We start from the raw sequence: 16,658 nt of genomic DNA on the forward strand, positions 1-16,658 counted from the left end.
GGTGCTAATCAAAGTAAAAGTGATATGAATTAGTTCAGATGAACAAATGGCAAATGTCTTTTTTGCCCTGTTTCATCTCACCCCAGGACTAGGATTGCTGTGGTCCAGCCAGACTCTTCAAAGAGGTTATCTGTTCTAAGACATTACACATCACTAAATGTGCCTGTGAGCCAGGGCTGGCCACCAGTAAGGCACAGTCCAATTGAAGGAGTCCTTTCTGCCTCAAAGGACATGAGAACCACTTCCTGGTTGGATACCTTTGTTCTAGCTCTGATCTTCTCCAGGAACTCTTCTTTGCTTGTTGTTGTTCAGTCACTCAGTCATGCACAACTCTTTGCAACCCCATGGACTTCAGCACGCCAGGCTTCCCTGTTCTTCCCCATCTCCTGGAGCTTGCTCAAACTCATGTCCATTGAGTCGGTGATGACATCCAACTTCTTTGCTACTAGAAAGTAATTTTTCATTTTTTTATTACAAAAAAATATGTTAGTGTGAAATATCTTTGGTTGTCTCCAAATTTATCAAAAGAAGGCAATCATCCAGATGATTCTGGTAAAAAACTTAGTGAACTCAGGCATCCTGTGTGTGGTCGTGGGGAATGAAAATGGATAGAATAAGCAATGGTTAGTATTTACTGAGTAGCTACTATGTTCCAGACATTGCATGAAGTGTTTACATGTGTTACTGCATTTAACTTTCACATCAACCCACTTGGGTAACTACTATTGCACCACTTTGCAGATAAGGAAACGAGGTGCAGGGAGATGGGGGGGATGTATCCCTACAGCTTGTTGTTTTAGTTGCTGAGTTGTGTTCAACTCTTTTGTGACTCCACGGACTGTAGCCTGTCAGGCTCCTCCGACCATGGGATTTCCAAAGTTAGAATAGTGGGTTGCCATTCCCTTCTCCCGGAGAAGGCAATGGCAAGCCACTCCAGTACTTTTGCCTAGAAAATCCCATGGATGGAGGAGCCTGGTGGGCTACAGTCCATGGGGTCACTACGAGTCAGTCGTGACTCTTCCTGACCCAGGGATTGAATTTGTGTCTCCTGCATTGCAGATGAGTTCTTTATTGCTGAGCCACCGGGGAAGACCAGGAAGTAGCAGGGCTGGGGCTTAAATTCAGAGCTGTCTGATTGCAAAACCCATACTCTTAACCACCATGGAATTACTAACCTCTTTGCCTTTTTTCCCCAACTTGTGATTTCCAATCAACATAAGAGACCACTCGTCCCTTTTGCCCTCTAACTATCCATGTCTCTTTTCTTCTGTCGTGCAGCCCTGGGCTGAATCCCACAGTGAGCCTATGCTGCACTGAAAGGAGACTGGGCTTTGGTGTTGTGCTCTGGCCCAGGGAGGTTTTTTTTTTTAAATGTCCTTTTTATTTTTAAAAAAATGTTTATTTATTTGGCGGTGCCGGGTCTTAGTTGCAGCATGTGGGATCTAGTTCTCTGATCAGGGATTAAACCCAAGCCCCTTGCAGAGAGTGTGGAGTCTTAGCCACTGGACCACCAGGGAAGTCGCCCAGGCAGGCTTTGAGGTATTAAGCTGTCTGGCCCTCTCTTTGGCAATGACCATACCCCTGGCACTAAGGGTGCAGCATATGCCCCTGGCAGTGCTTGGGGGTGGGGACAGACCTTAAAGTTTCAGGGACCAGCCATTCTGCCACCATGGGCACTCCTGAGGCTGGTGGGGGTCCGACCAGCACTGTGCCTCTAACTCCATCCCCACAGGCAATCCAAGGACAGAGCTGAAGTCTCTCTTTTCACTTCCTCCTTCTCTGAAATGGGCATAATGATGGGATGCATGCATGTGTGCTTGCTAAGTCATTTCAGTCGTGTCTGACTCTGCAACCCCATGGACTGTAGACCACCAGGCTCCTCAGTCCATGGGATTCTCCAGGCAGGAATACTGGAATGGGTTGCCATGCCCTCCTCCAGGGGATCTCCCTGATCCAGAGATCGAACCTGAGTCTCTTATGTCTCTTGCATTGACAGCGGGTTTTTTTTAACCCACTATCTGGGAAGCCCCATAATGATGGGATACCAAGGCATAGAAGGTTGAGAACATGTGTTTTGCCAGTTGTTTCAGAAGGCTCAGAATCAACCCCATGCCTCCCTCCTATGTGAGTCTTGCAGAAGTGCTCCTGATGGCTACTTCCCTTCTTAAATCAGTGTTGGAGTCACATGTCCAGGAAGTCTTCCCTGAAGAAGCAGGCTGGGTTAGGGTGCCCTCCCTCTCTGCGTTCTGCTATCAGAGTATATCACCAGTGCATTTATTACCAGTTTCCTTGTCAGTCTCCTCCTAGGCTCCTTGGGAGCCTGGCATGTAGCAAGTACATTTCCTGGCATGTATACAGCACATACTTCAGCAAGTTTGTTGATCTGAACTTGAGCTTTGAGTCGAAGAAAAGATCAATAACCATTTCAAAAGTTTTGTTGTTGTTTTACATTTGTTGTTAATACCCGGTGATTCCGCCCTTTAGGCAGAGCTATTCCTCCAAATTTTAGGCATCTTTGGGAGTTTCTATGCCTTATTCAGATCTCTGGGTCATGACTTAGTGTTCCGGGGAATTCAGAGGGGAAGAAAAATCATTTGCTTCTGCAAACCCTCATGTCCGCCGTTCTGATAAAGGATCCCAGCTGTGACAAGGAGATTATTTACTTGAAACTAATGACCAAAGCTAATTACTGCAGTTGATTTGGGCAGGGACAGAGTGTTCCGGAGCAGGCTGTTGGCAAATGTCCCCAAGTCTCCAATTCGGCAACTGAGCCAACGAGCCCACTCGATGTGCCAGTGCTTTTTGGTCCTTGAATCTCCTGTTCAATAGCAAATAGACTTTAGGGTTGTGGTTTGGGGCTCAGTTGCCTGAGAGGAGCCAAGATTGAGTTTCTGTGGCTTGTTCTCATTCTGTCTGGTTCCAGTTTTTGTAAAAGATACAATAAAATAATTAAAGTCTGACCTTTGTGAGGGTGTGGGATTGGAGGTCTACCCCTCACTTCCACAACTTCCTCCTTCACAACTCCTCCACAGGACAGCTCCCCTCCTCCAGAACAGGAAACAGACTTCTTGGGGCTCACAAATGCCTGGTTCCCATGGCTCAGGCGATTTTGTTTCCTTCTCCATTCTTCCTAATGCAACTGCAGCTCACATATCAGGCAACCACTGCCACTGACCCATTTGACAATGTTCATGTCTTTATCTGACGTGCTGAGCCTCGCGAACTTGTCCCAGATGCCAAATCCCATTCTAATAAACTGTGTGGGCATCCAAATTCTTTCCTTCTGGTGGAATTTTGTTAAAATTAGACCTGAGAGGAAGAATTAATGAGTGGGATAGATGAGAATTAAATGTGTGAATTGAATAACATGTCTGGCACAATTTATAAAACATTTTTTAGACATTTTAATTTCGATATGCATCTTTAGATCATATATTGTGAAGCCCGATCCTATTCTCTGTACTGCATATTAATAATAATAATAAAAACTACATACACACACACACACACACACACACACAAACCGTGGTCTCTGGTCTCAGAGTGTTTGCATTTTGGAGGGAAATGACAAGTCATGTGTGACAAGTCAGAAACAGCCTTCATGGGATACACAGGCCATAGGGAGAGAGGTGGCATGGAGCACAGGCAGGAGTGTTGGGGTTTAAAGTGAGGCAAGGGTAGTCACGAGGCTAACTGGAAAAGGCTTAATGGGGAAGGATAGTCTAAAAGTGGAGGTACAATTTTACAAAGACTATTGGAGAAGGCACTCTAGGCGTGAGGAAAGGGGTGAGGAAGCCCAGAGATGGTTACCAGGGCAACAGAGGGTGCGAGGATTCTGAGGCGTGCAGGGCGTGATGAACCATTGATGGGGTCAGCAGGAGCTGAGGGTGGGATGGCCTCTGGGGTGAGATCATTAGCCAGACTGTCAGGGGCCCGACCAGTAACATCTTCAGGAGCAGGGTTGGTGTGCATGCATGCTCAGCCACTTCAGTCGTGTCTGACTCTTTGAGACACTATGGATTGTAGCCCGCCAGGCTCCTCTGTCCATGGGATTCTGCAGGCAAGAATGCTGGCATGGGTTACCCTGCTCTCCTCCAGGGGATTTTCCTGACCCAGGGAGGGATGGAACCTGCATCTCCTGCATTGCAGGTGGATTTTTTTTACCACTTGCCACCGGGAAAGCCCAGAGGGGTTGGTTCAGTTCAGTTCAGTTCAGTCGCTCAGTCGTGTCCGACTCTTTGTGACCCCATGAATCGCAGCACGCCAGGCCTCCCTGTCCATCACCAACTCCCAGAGTTTACTCAAACTCATGTCCACTGAGTCGGTGATGCCATCAAATCATCTCATCCTCTGTTGTCCCCTTCTCCTCCTGCCTTCAATCATTCACAGCATCAGGGTCTTTTCCAATGAGTCAGTTCTTCCCATTAGGTGGCCAAAGTATTAGTGTTTCAGCTTCAGCATTAGTCCTTCCAATGAATATTCAGGATTGATTTCCTTTAGGATGGACTGGTTGGATATCTTCTTGCTATCCAAGGGACTCTCAAGAGTCTTTTCCAACACCACAGTTCAAAAGCATCAATTCTTTGGCACTCAACTTTCTTTATGGTCCAACTCTCACATCCATACATGACTACTGGAAAAACCAAAGCTTTGACTAGATGGATCTTTGTCGGCAAACTAATGTCTCTGCTTTTTAGTATGCTGTCTAGGTTGGTCATAACTTTTCTTTCAAGGAGCAAGTGTCTTTTAATTTCATGGAGGGGTTGGTAGATGGTGGCTATTTCAAAATCTCAGGAAAATGTTGGCTTTCCTTGGAATTCTGGAGTGAGGCACGTTACCCAGCTGAAGTTAGAAGCAGTCAGAGAAAGAGTCTCTGTGTTTGAGAGGAATGGGGCTGAAGAGTGCTCTGGAAAATGGCAGGTTCTGCTAGGATAAAGTGGAGAGAAGACAAGCAGATGGCCGACAACAAAGGCGACTTAGCTCTAGGGACTGGTGCCTCACAATATTAACTGTGGAGGCTGTAGCAGGAGGCTCCAGGGCAAATATAATGGGTGCCTGTTTTTTTTGTTTGCTTGTTTTTGCACTAAATTAGCAAGCACACCCTGTGCTTTGTGCTTTCAATCCTGAAGGACAAATAAGAAATTGTCATGGAGCTAAGTTCTTGAATTTCTAGAAACTTACAGTAGAGATTCTTATTTCATACAATTGGTCAAAATAAAAATGTTGACAAATCAATGTAAAAATAGGACCTAAGCATTGTAACTTAAGCACTGTAATTTAAAAGATAAAATGTACATTCCCTAACATTTTGGGCTTCCCAGGTGGCTCAGTGGTAAAGAATCTGTCTGCCAATGCAGGAGACTCAAGAGACGAGGGTTCAATCCCTGAGTTGGGAGGAACCCTGGGAGGAGGAAATGGCAACCCAATCCAGTATTCTTGCCTGGAAAATCCCATGGACAGAGAGGCCTGCCAGGCTACAGTCCATGGGGTAGCAAAGAGTTGGACACAACTGAGCACAGCTCAGGACTAATATTTCATTGTTGAACTTAGACTTTTCTCTCTGACCTGGGGGATACTGATTGGAGTTTCCTATTTTCTTTCTTGTATAATCAGCATCCACAATGGATCAATAATGGCCACAGATCCTTTGCTACTTCTTCATTGAAGCGTGGAGCCCAATTCTCCTCTACCTGGATCTGAGCTTACCTTGGTGATTTTCTTGACCTACAGAACACAGTGGAAGTGACATTCTGGGAATTCCATGGTTAGACTTGAAACTCCCTTCTGGGCACCTTGGAATGCTCTTTTGGGAGCCCTGAGCTCTGGAAGCTCATGGGAACTGCCATCTAAAAATTCACTACCTTGAGTTCCCCAGGCTTGAAAGGCCACATATGGGTGCTCCAGAGGACAGTCGAAGTTGGGCTCAGCTTTCTAGCCATCCCCATGAAGACATGTGAGTGTAGCCACCTTGGGTCCTTTACTGATACCATGTGGAACAGAAAACTTGAATGGTTGAGCCCTCTCTGAATTTCTAGCCCACAGAATTGTGAGATAGTAACAGAGTGGTTGTTTTAAGTCACCAAAGTTTAGGGTAGTTTGTTATCCCTCCTAGATACTTGGAACTTGTTATAAAGAGGGCTGGGCACATATTCATAGGACTGGGAGAGACTAGAGACCAGGTACTTCAGCTGCCTGATGTGCACATGAAAATTCTGAGTACTGGAAGAGGAATCCAGAAACTGATGTCAAAAATGCCCCGTGATCCTACAGAAAGTGCCTGGGCCTCCTAGTTTAAGTTTTGCTTTCCTGCCCTTGAAAGCGAGGGGTTTCCTGTGTTTACCTTTCCTGGATAACCTTGCTGGAAAAATGCCAGCAAGCAGAGTCAGATATATAGATGGTCAGCCACATTGTGTTGGCCATGGGAAGTTGTTCCAATAATCTATTCTTTAGCAGTTGGTGTCTGCCTTCCCAGGGTCCCGCAAAGTCTCAGAGGTCACAGGGACTGTGCTTCCTGTTTGACTTCACTCCCCTTCCCATTCCTTCCACGGGAGAGGCTCCCTCCAGCCCAGTGGGGGGCAGCAGGGAAAGCTTGGAGCTTGTTACCTGCATGCTGAGGCTTCCACAGACAATTCACGACCAGGTCCGGTACACAGAGGAACCTCAAGCTTGGTTTAAAGCTCTGCTGGCGTCATCTTGAAATTCTTAATACTTTTGAAAAAGAGGATCTGCGTTTTCATTTTATACTGGGCCTGAAAATTACATAGGCAGCTATGCTGTGACTCACTCATACTCCTGCCTCATGGTTGAGACGAGGGGCCGAGGCTGTTTCTTTAGTACAGCCCTGTGCTGTTTCACTGAGGACTGATGCAAAGTGGTGAGTGGGGGGAGGAAGAAAGCGAGGAAGGGAAGCCATGTGGGAAAATGAATGCTGTATTTCTGATTCCCATGTTCAAAGATAAACTGAGGCACATTAAGACTCTTAAGAGTTTATTTGAATAAAAATCGACTGGAATCAAGCAGCACCAAACTGGAAGTGGTTATGAGCCCTCTGACCTGCAGGAGCTGAGGAGAGACAGAGAGAGAAAGTGAGGAAGAAAAGTAAGGAAACTATTTGATTGGCTGTAACGTGAAGTCTGGTTGGCCGATTGGCTGTAACTTGAAGCCTGGTTGGTGATTGGCTATAGTGCGAAGCCTTGGCTGATTGGCTGTAACATGAAGCCTGGTTGGCCAATTGGCTGTAGCGTGAAGCCTGGTTAGCTGTTTGTGAATGGTGGTCCTTAGCGTCTTGACCTGGAGAAGGCAATGGCACCCCACTCCAGTACTCTTGCCTGGGAAATCCGATGGACGCAGGAGCCTGGTAGGCTGCAGTCCATGGGGTCGCCAAGAGTCGGACACGACTGAGCGACTTCACTTTCACTTTCTACTTTCATGCATTGGAAGGAAATGGCAACCCACTCCAGTGTTTTTGCCTGGAGAATCCCAGGGAATGGGGAGCCTGGTGGGCTGCCGTCTCTGGGGTCGCACAGAGTTGGACACGACTGAAGGGACTTAGCAGCAGAAGCAGCAGTAGCAGCGTCTTGACTTTCAGGCATTTACAGGTTAGACTTTGGTTTGCTTAAGTAGGCTACCCTCTGCATTAGGGCCTCCTCAATCTAACAGCCTCCTTGTTTAATTCATTTAACATCCCCTGTAAGACAGGACCCCTTACTCACCCCCCTACTATTGACAAAAGGACCACCTCGGGCCGGACTGACTGTGAGGGACTTTTGGCAGGGCATGAGTTTGGAGGCAGACGGTGCCCTGTGGCTCAGGCCCCAACAGCAAAACCCAGATGCTTTCTCAGCCGTCCATCACTAGGAGCCAAACTAAGGAGGATCCTTTCTCACCAGCCCAGTTTTCCTACAAGGTTCAAGAGTGGTGGCAGTAACAGGGAAGTGGAGGGGTGGGGTGGGGTGGGCCTGGGGAGCCTAGGCACCCACACTCTCTAAGAGAGAAAAGAAGAGCTAGACCCCACCCACGGCCTGATAGAAGCCTAGGAAGCTGGGGCAGGGGTTAAGGAGACCCCCGCCCCCTCCTACAACAAATGTGTATCCCGCTCTCTGGCTCAGTATCCTCTTGTCAGCACGAGCTGTTCCACACTTGGTGATCATTTCAAAACTCTCTTCTGCCTGCTGTCAGCCTGCCCTTTCACAGACGGGCTCAGATCCAAACACAGCTGTCTCCTCTTTGTCTACCACCTGTGTCTCAAAAAACCAATCAGTCCGGTCTGCACTGCCATAGCCGATGATTCTTCACTTTTTCGCTTTCTCTTTGCCCTCCTAGAACAGTGATTCTCAAGGTGAGGTTCCTGAACTGGCAACATCAGCCTTACCTTGGAAATTGTTAGAAATGCTAATTCATGGATACCACCCCAGACCTACAGAATAAAAAACTCTCAGGGTAACAGACTCACAGACTTAGAGAATGAATTTAAGATTACTTGTGAAGGAGTCAGGGGAGAAAGAGGGGGGGGGGGGGCAAGAGATAGTTAGGAAGTTTGGGATGGACATATACACGCTGCTGTATTTAAAATAGATAACCAACAAGGACCTACTGTATAGGACAGGGAACTCTGCTCAGTATTATATGGCAGCCTGGATGGGAGGCAAGTTTGAGGGAGAATGGATACATGTATATGCATGGCTGAGCTGCTGTGCTGTCCACCTGAAACTTTCACAACATGGTTAATCAGCTATATTCCAATATAAAACAAAAAGTTAAAAAAAAATTAAAAAAAACAACTCTGAGGGTAAGGCTGCTGACCTGTGGTTGAATAAGCTCTTCTGGTGGTTCTAATGATCACTGACATTTGAGAACCCCTCTTCTCGAGACTGGTGACTGAAATAAGTCCTTCCACCAGCACCCAGGATTTCAGTGTTGACACCTCTATGACAGATGGCATATCAGTTTTGCCAAGGAAGGCAATAGTAATTCTTTCACGTATGAAACCCCTCCCCAGCACACACAGACACACAAAAAATACACAGAAAAAGGAAAAATGCTTTGCTTCTCATTCCTCCTCTATCTAACATCTGTTACCCGGGCTTTGAGTTGTTTTAACAAGAGCATCAGCGTTAGAATAAGCTTGCTTGCAGGGTGTCTGGAAGGCAGGTGCAGCCTGCCACTTTTAATGCAAGCTGAGAACAAACACAGCCTTCTGCTGCTAGAGACAGAGGTGGAATTTCTGTTTTGCTGGGAAGATACCCCCTAAAGCGCTGCCTTACCTTGAGGCCTTAATTAGAAGCAGCAGTGGCCCTCGGGCCTGCTGAGTTTCTATTTGATGTGATTGCACAAAAGAGCTGAGGTAGAGAACTGGACCTTTTGTTATTTCACGTATTCAGAAAAGCTTTTTCATAAAAGCCCCTCTCTAGGTTCTTATTTGCTATCACACGCACCAGGGTAAACTTATAAAGATTTACGCAGAGCAAGCAATTAGTAGTGTCTGGTTTTCCCATGTTTGTCATAGATTAATGGATTTAATTTTTGCCATTTCAGCCCCACTTTCCCTCTCTCACAGGGGCCTATCCTACTGCAGCTACCTTCCCATCCATTCATCACTGCCCTGCCTTCTCTGGTCCCTGTGACTCTCTCTCCTTTTTCTTTGCATCTTTCTAGAGAGGTCTTAGTGTCTAGTATTAGCTTGAATGCTTGAACATATTAAAAAAAATCCAATATAAAAGTGAAAATTCCTACTGGAGATATTGGTATTTTAATTTCATAATTGCACCCCCTGAGTTAACCTGATAAACCAAAGAGCTACGGAGATTTTCTTGTGCTTTTCTTCATATGAATGTAGACAAGAGAGGACATGCCACAGACTGTGAGATTTCAGCTATAAGCTGTCTGGCTGATAAGGTGCTGGGAAGTACAGAGATGTGACAGTCCTCCTTGATCTGCCACATACGTCATGTAAATATGTTCACGGGCTTAGCCCAGTGCAGCTCTTGGCTCATGGTAAGTCCTAACTAATTGTCTACTGCGTGGTACTTAGCCGCATAGCAGAGAACCCTTACCCTGGGCTAACAAGAAACACATAAGAACTGATGTCTTTTGACATAAGAAGGGGGTCTTGCACCAGGATCTGTGGATCTGCACTGCTTGGACAAAGTCTCTTGTTGCTCTCTGTCTTGATTCTCTGGGTTTTCAAAATATGGGTTACTCTTTTGTTTTTGCTTGTATTTTTAAGCTCCCTAAACTCACTTTAAGCACAAAAGGGAATTTATTGGATGAATATTGGAATATCTCAAGAATCCAAGGCCAAGACAATAGCTTGAGCTTCATGAAGGCCTGGGACTAGGAAGTGGGTGCAAAGCCATCAAGAGCCAGGAGGTATTTCATTCTCACTTTTCTCTCTCACACTTGTGGCCAGCTGGACTCTTTGCTTCTTTCTCTAGACTGATCCATGCTTCTTTGTGTCTGTAGACCAGCTTATACTTCTTTGGCATAAGAATGACAAATATGGCTGCCACAAAATGGCTATATTTTGACTATAGTGCTGTATAGTAGGTCCTTGCTGATTATCCATTTTAAATATAGTGGTGTGTACATGCCCATCCCAAACTCTCTAACTAAGGTGGGGATTTATTCTGTTAAGAATAATTATCTCACATTTGGAAATAAAAGCAAAAGAAAGATAACTTGTCCTTTTAATGTCACATTGGAGTCTTCCTTAACCACCTTAGGGTTCTTTAATTATCTTGAGGAATGTATATTTATATGACTCACTTTCTACTACTGATGCAAGACCCAGATTCTGCAGTTACATGGTAAACTTTTAGATAAATGTTTGTCTGTAGATATTCAGTTAATTTTATCTTGTAGAGATTATAACCAAAGATGATGACTTTATTGCTCATAATCATGTTAACTATCTTTGTGCCAGTACCATACTGTCTTGATAACTGTGGCTTTGTAATAGAGCCTGAAGTCAGGTAGGTTGATTCCTCCTGTTCCATTCTTCTTTCTCAAGATAGCTTTGGCTATTCGAGGTTTTTTGTATTTCCATACAAATTGTGAAATTATTTGTTCTAGCTCTGTGAAGAATACCATTGGTAGCTTGATAGGGATTGCATTGAATCTATAAATTGCTTTGGGTAGTATACTCATTTTCACTATATTGATTCTTCCAATCCATGAACATGGTATATTTCTCCATCTATTAGTGTCCTCTTTGATTTCTTTCACCAGTGTTTTATAGTTTTCTATATATAAGTCTTTAGTTTCTTTAGGTAGATATATTCCTAAGTATTTTATTCTTTCCGTTGCAATGGTGAATGGAATTGTTTCCTTAATTTCTCTTTCAGTTTTCTCATTATTAGTGCATAGGAATGCAAGGGATTTCTGTGTGTTGATTTTATATCCTGCAACTTTACTATAATCATTGATTAGTTCTAGTAATTTTCTGGTGGAGTCTTTAGGGTTTTCTATGTAAAGGATCATGTCATCTGCAAACAGTGACAGTTTTACTTCTTCTTTTCTAATTTGGATTCCTTTTATTTCTTTTTCTGCTCTGATTGCTGTGGCCAAAACTTCCAAAACTATGTTGAATAGTAATGGTGAAAGTGGGCACCCTTGTCTTGTTCCTGACTTTAGAGGAAATGCTTTCAATTTTTCACCTGAAATATTGATCAATGGAACAAAATAGAAAGCCCAGAGATAAATCCACGCACCTATGGACACCTTATCTTTGACAAAGGAGGCAAGAATATACAATGGATTAAAGACAATCTCTTTAACAAGTGGTGCTGGGGAAACTGGACAACCACTTGTAAAAGAATGAAACTAGAACACTTTCTAACACCATACACAAAAATAAACTCAAAATGGATTAAAGATCTCAACGTAAGACCAGAAACTATAAAACTCCTAGAGGAGAACATAGGCAAAACACTCTCCGACATACATCACAGCAGGACCCTCTATGACCCACCTCCCAGAATATTGGAAATAAAAGCAAAAATAAACAAATGGGACCTAATTAAACTTAAAAGCTTCTGCACATCAAAGGAAACTATTAGCAAGGTGAAAAGGCAGCCTTCAGAATGGGAGAAAATAATAGCAAATGAAGCAACGGACAAACAACTAATCTCCAAAATATACAAGCAACTCCTACAGCTCAACTCCAGAAAAATAAATGAGCCAATCAAAAAATGGGCCAAAGAACTAAATAGACATTTCTCCAAAGAAGACATACAGATGGCTAACAAACACATGAAAAGATGCTCAACATCACTCATTATCAGAGAAATGCAAATCAAAACCACTATGAGGTACCATTTCACGCCAGTCAGAATGGCTGCAATCCATAAGTCTACAAGCAATAAATGCTGGAGAGGGTGTGGAGAAAAGGGAACCCTCTTACACTGTTGGTGGGAATGCAAACTAGTACAGCCACTATGGAGAACAGTGTGGAGATTCCTTAAAAAACTGGAAATAGAACTGCCTTATGATCCAGCAATCCCACTGCTGGGCATACACACTGAGGAAACCAGAAGGGAAAGAGACACGTGTACCCCAATGTTCATCGCAACACTGTTTATAATAGCCAGGACATGGAAGCAACCTAGATGTCCATCAGCAGATGAATGGATAAGAAAGCTGTGGTACATATACACAATGGAATATTACTCAGCCATTAAAAAGAATTCATTTGAATCAGTTCTAATGAGGTGGATGAAACTGGAACCTATTATACAGAGTGAATTAAGCCAGAAAGAAAAACACCAATACAGTATACTAACGCATATATATGGAATTTAGAAAGATGGTAACAATAACCCTGTGTTCGAGACAGCAAAAGAGACACTGATGTATAGATCAGTCTTATGGACTCTGTGGGAGAGGGAGAGGGTGGGAAGATTTGGGAGAATAGCACTGAATAAAAAAAAATAATAATCATGTTAACTAGTTTTGTACCTAACCTAGTAATCTTATTCCAATATTTTCTTTCTTTAATGACTGTGTATTTAATGACTTTTCCTTTGAACTAGCTTCACTATCCTGTTCATTTCCTGAGAAACAAATTGGGCACATCTTGACATATGTTTATTTTTTTGTATTTGTATGAGAGGCATGTTGTTAACTTTTTGAACATTATATTTTTTTCAGTTTTCAGAATAAAGGGGAGGAGGATTGAGTTGATACTTCAAAGTTATCTACAATAGCTTCTATTTTGGTTCCTTTGAATTTCCTGTTTTTTAATGACTTCCACAACAATTTACCAGTGATCTGGTCTTTTGCTTTAGTTACAGTCTGCTGTTGGTATATTTTTTCAGTCTTTTTTGGTCTGAAATACATTTATTTCATTTTTGTTCGTGAAAGGAACTACCACTGGATATACTATCTAAGTTGACATTCTAAGACTCTCTCTTAGGTCTTTGAAGATATTCTACTGTCTTCTGGGTTCACTTGTTGCTATTAAGAGGTCAAATAAATCTAATAGTTATTCTGTCATAGGTAATTTTTATTTTCTCTCTGGTTGCTTTTAAGATCTTCTTTTTTTCCTTCAGTATTCTTTGACTTAAAAAAAAAAAATCTCAAAGTGGATTTTTAAAATTTACATCTCTTGAAATTCATAGGGCTTCCTAATTCTCAGGATTTGTGGTTTTCATCAATTCTTTGAAAAATTCTATTAATATCTCTTAAATATTACCTCTTCCCATTATATATATTATTATAGACCAGTTGTTACACTACTGGTGGGAATGTAATTGGGTATGACACTTTTAGGAAACAACTGTCATTATTTACTCTTGTTGAAGCTCTTCACCCCCTTTGAGTTTATAATTCTACTGATAAGTGTATAATTAACAGAAATACAGACATGTATTCATTCAGGGACTTTCAAAGCTATTCATAGCAACATTATTCATAGTGGCCCCAAACTGGCAATAACTCAGATATTCATTAAGAGTAGAATGATGATTAGCCATGATGTATTTATACAATGGAGATGTATAGCAATTATAACAAACTCCAGTTATAAGCAATGAGTGGGTGCATCTCACAAGCCTAATGTTGACTGAAAGAAACCAAATTCAAAAGAATGTGGTCTCTGAAGCCATCTTAAACAAACAAAAACAAACAAAAACCAAACAGTTTGACAAAACAAAACTGTTGTGTTTAGAGGCAAACACCTTGGAGTTAAAACTAGGGAAAAAAGATAACCATAAAAGTCACGATAATGGTTAGCCTAGGTCGAGTGGGATAGTGCTGTGACTGGGAACCAACACTGGGGTTTCTGGGAATACAAGTAATATTCTATGTTTTGACCTAATTGATGGTTACTTGAGTGTTTGTTTGGTAGAAAAATCATTGAACTATAGGCTGCTTTGTGAAAAATGAAGTACACACGTTGACTTGTAACTAATGAGAGTATTACGTATCTTAATTTGTTAATGCAGGTAAGGAGGTATTTGGAGGGAAATTTATAGCTTTAAATGCTTATGTTACAAAATAAGAATGGCTAAAAATCAAGAAATTGAGCATTCAATTTAAGAAATTAGTAAAAGAACATTAAATAGTTCAAAGAAAGTTGAATAAAGAAAGCAACAAAGATATGAGAAGAAATTAATGAAGTAGTAAAACAAATATAGAGTAAAATAGAGAATAAAATGATGATCAATACAAAGAGTTTGTTCTTTGATATGACTAAATTAACAAACTTCCAGAAAGGTTGATGAGACAAAGCAAAAAGATAGAAACAGATACGAGGAATAGGAAAGGGAATGTGTAGCAGATACAGCAGAGATTAAAGATAGTAAGAGACTGTTATGAACAAATTTATACCAAAAGTAGTAGGAATATGTAACATATTGAAACTGACTTTAAAGTGATACAAAAATGAAATAGCTCTATACTCACTGAATCAAATAAATTGAATTGGTAATAGGGAATCTTCCCATTAGGAAATGCCAGCCCTACTTTTATAGGTAGGTTTCTCTAGACTTAAAGAAATAGATTATTAAAATACTACACAAACTCTTAGAATAGAAAAAGAAAGAACACTCCCCAGCTCAATTTATGTAACTATAAAAAAATCTTCAAACCAAAAGCAGATGAGGACAATACAAGAAAGGAAAACTGTAGGCTGATTTTACTCAGTGAACACAGATAAAAATATCCTAAACAAAATTAGCAAACTGAATGAATAATATATAAGGCAATAATTCATAACTAAATTGGAATAAAGACTTAACCCAGAAATCCGAGACTGGTTCAACATTTGAAATAGACTGATATAACTTACCATGTTCACAGATTCAGTGAAAAAACTCACATGAATTTTCACAAAAATTCTCTCAGTAGAAGCAGAAAACTGTTTGATATAATCCAACGTCAACTTAGGATAAAGAGTCAACATATCAGGAATAGAATGGAATTTTTTGAACTGGATAAAGAACATCAGTGTACAAAGAAAAAAAAAAAAAAAAACTAACCTTACAGCAAATATCACACTTAATGGTGAAATTGAAAAAGCAGATCCTTTAGCAAGCAGGAATGAGCAAGAATCTCTGCTTTTACCACTTCCTAGCCAGTACAGTAGGGGAAAAAGAAGATTTATAAGGTAAAGGATTAGAAAGGAAGAAACCACACTGTCATTACTCACAGATGATGTGATTGTTTGCATAGAATCATAGACCGTGTGTTGGAATAATAAAAGTTGGCAAGGTTGCCAATTATAAACACAGTGTAAACAAGGCAATTGCATTTTTATACACCAGTTAACATTTGGAAATGTTAATTTGATAAAGCTATCATTTATAATAGCAATACAAGTGTAAGGAAAGTATGTGCATTTTTCCAAATTTGAACTTGAGATTTAAAGCATTTCCAATAAAAATACCAACATAGTTTTTCATGGAAGTTGGCAAGCTGGCTCTGACTTTTATGTGGCAGGGCAAAAGTCTGAGACTAGCCAACACTGTCTAGAAGGGAAAAGAACAGAGTGAAGGGATTTGTCTTCTTAGGTGTCAAGCTTCATTATAAAATAATAATGAAGACAGTGAGGTGTTAGTTCAGGGAGAGACAGAAAGACCACTGGAACAAAACAGCCCAGACATAGACCTAAGCAATTTTGGAAATTTGATCTGGCAAAAGGGGCATTACAGAAAAGCGGGGAAGTGTTAACACCATTCAATAATTTCATTGCTGTTTAGTTGCTAAGTCATGTCTGACTCTTGCGGCCCCATGAACTGTAGCCCGCCAGGCTCCTCTGTTCATGGGATTTCCTAGGCAAGAATACTGGAGTGGGTTGCAATTTCCTTCAGTAATTATCCATATGGAAAGTAAATGATATTGGAACTCTATATCATTCCATGTATAAAAATCATTTTAGAGTGATTAAGGGCTCAAAGGTATAAGGCAAAATGTTAAGCTCTTTTAGAAGAAGCATAGAACATCTTTAATCTTTAAAACATCGAACATCAGGGTAGGGGGGAGGAGTTTTTAAATGTTACATAAAAGTGCAAAGCAGCAAGGAAAAGATTGGAAATTCTACCTCCTTAAGAACTGCTGTGCTGCTGCTGCTGACAAGTGCTCAGTCGTGTTTGACTCTTTGTGACCCCACGGACTGTAGCCAGCCAGGCTCCTCTGTCCATGGGATTTTTCCAGGCAAGAAT

At 41.9% G+C, this 16,658-nt stretch overlaps 1 long non-coding RNA gene across 1 annotated transcript; it reads right to left on the minus strand.

Moving 5' to 3' along the window:
• Window positions 1–453: 453 nt before the first annotated feature.
• On the minus strand, window positions 454–15,747 carry LOC112446424 (uncharacterized). The gene is made up of 2 exons (XR_003034413.2): window positions 15,287–15,747; window positions 454–3,309 (listed from the first exon to the last, which is right to left on the minus strand). It is a non-coding gene; the product is annotated as an uncharacterized lncRNA (long non-coding RNA).
• Between the last annotated feature and the right edge of the window lie 911 nt (window positions 15,748–16,658).

Source organism: Bos taurus, chromosome 4 (assembly GCF_002263795.3).
Source record: "Bos taurus isolate L1 Dominette 01449 registration number 42190680 breed Hereford chromosome 4, ARS-UCD2.0, whole genome shotgun sequence".
Taxonomy (NCBI): Eukaryota; Metazoa; Chordata; class Mammalia; order Artiodactyla; family Bovidae; genus Bos; species Bos taurus.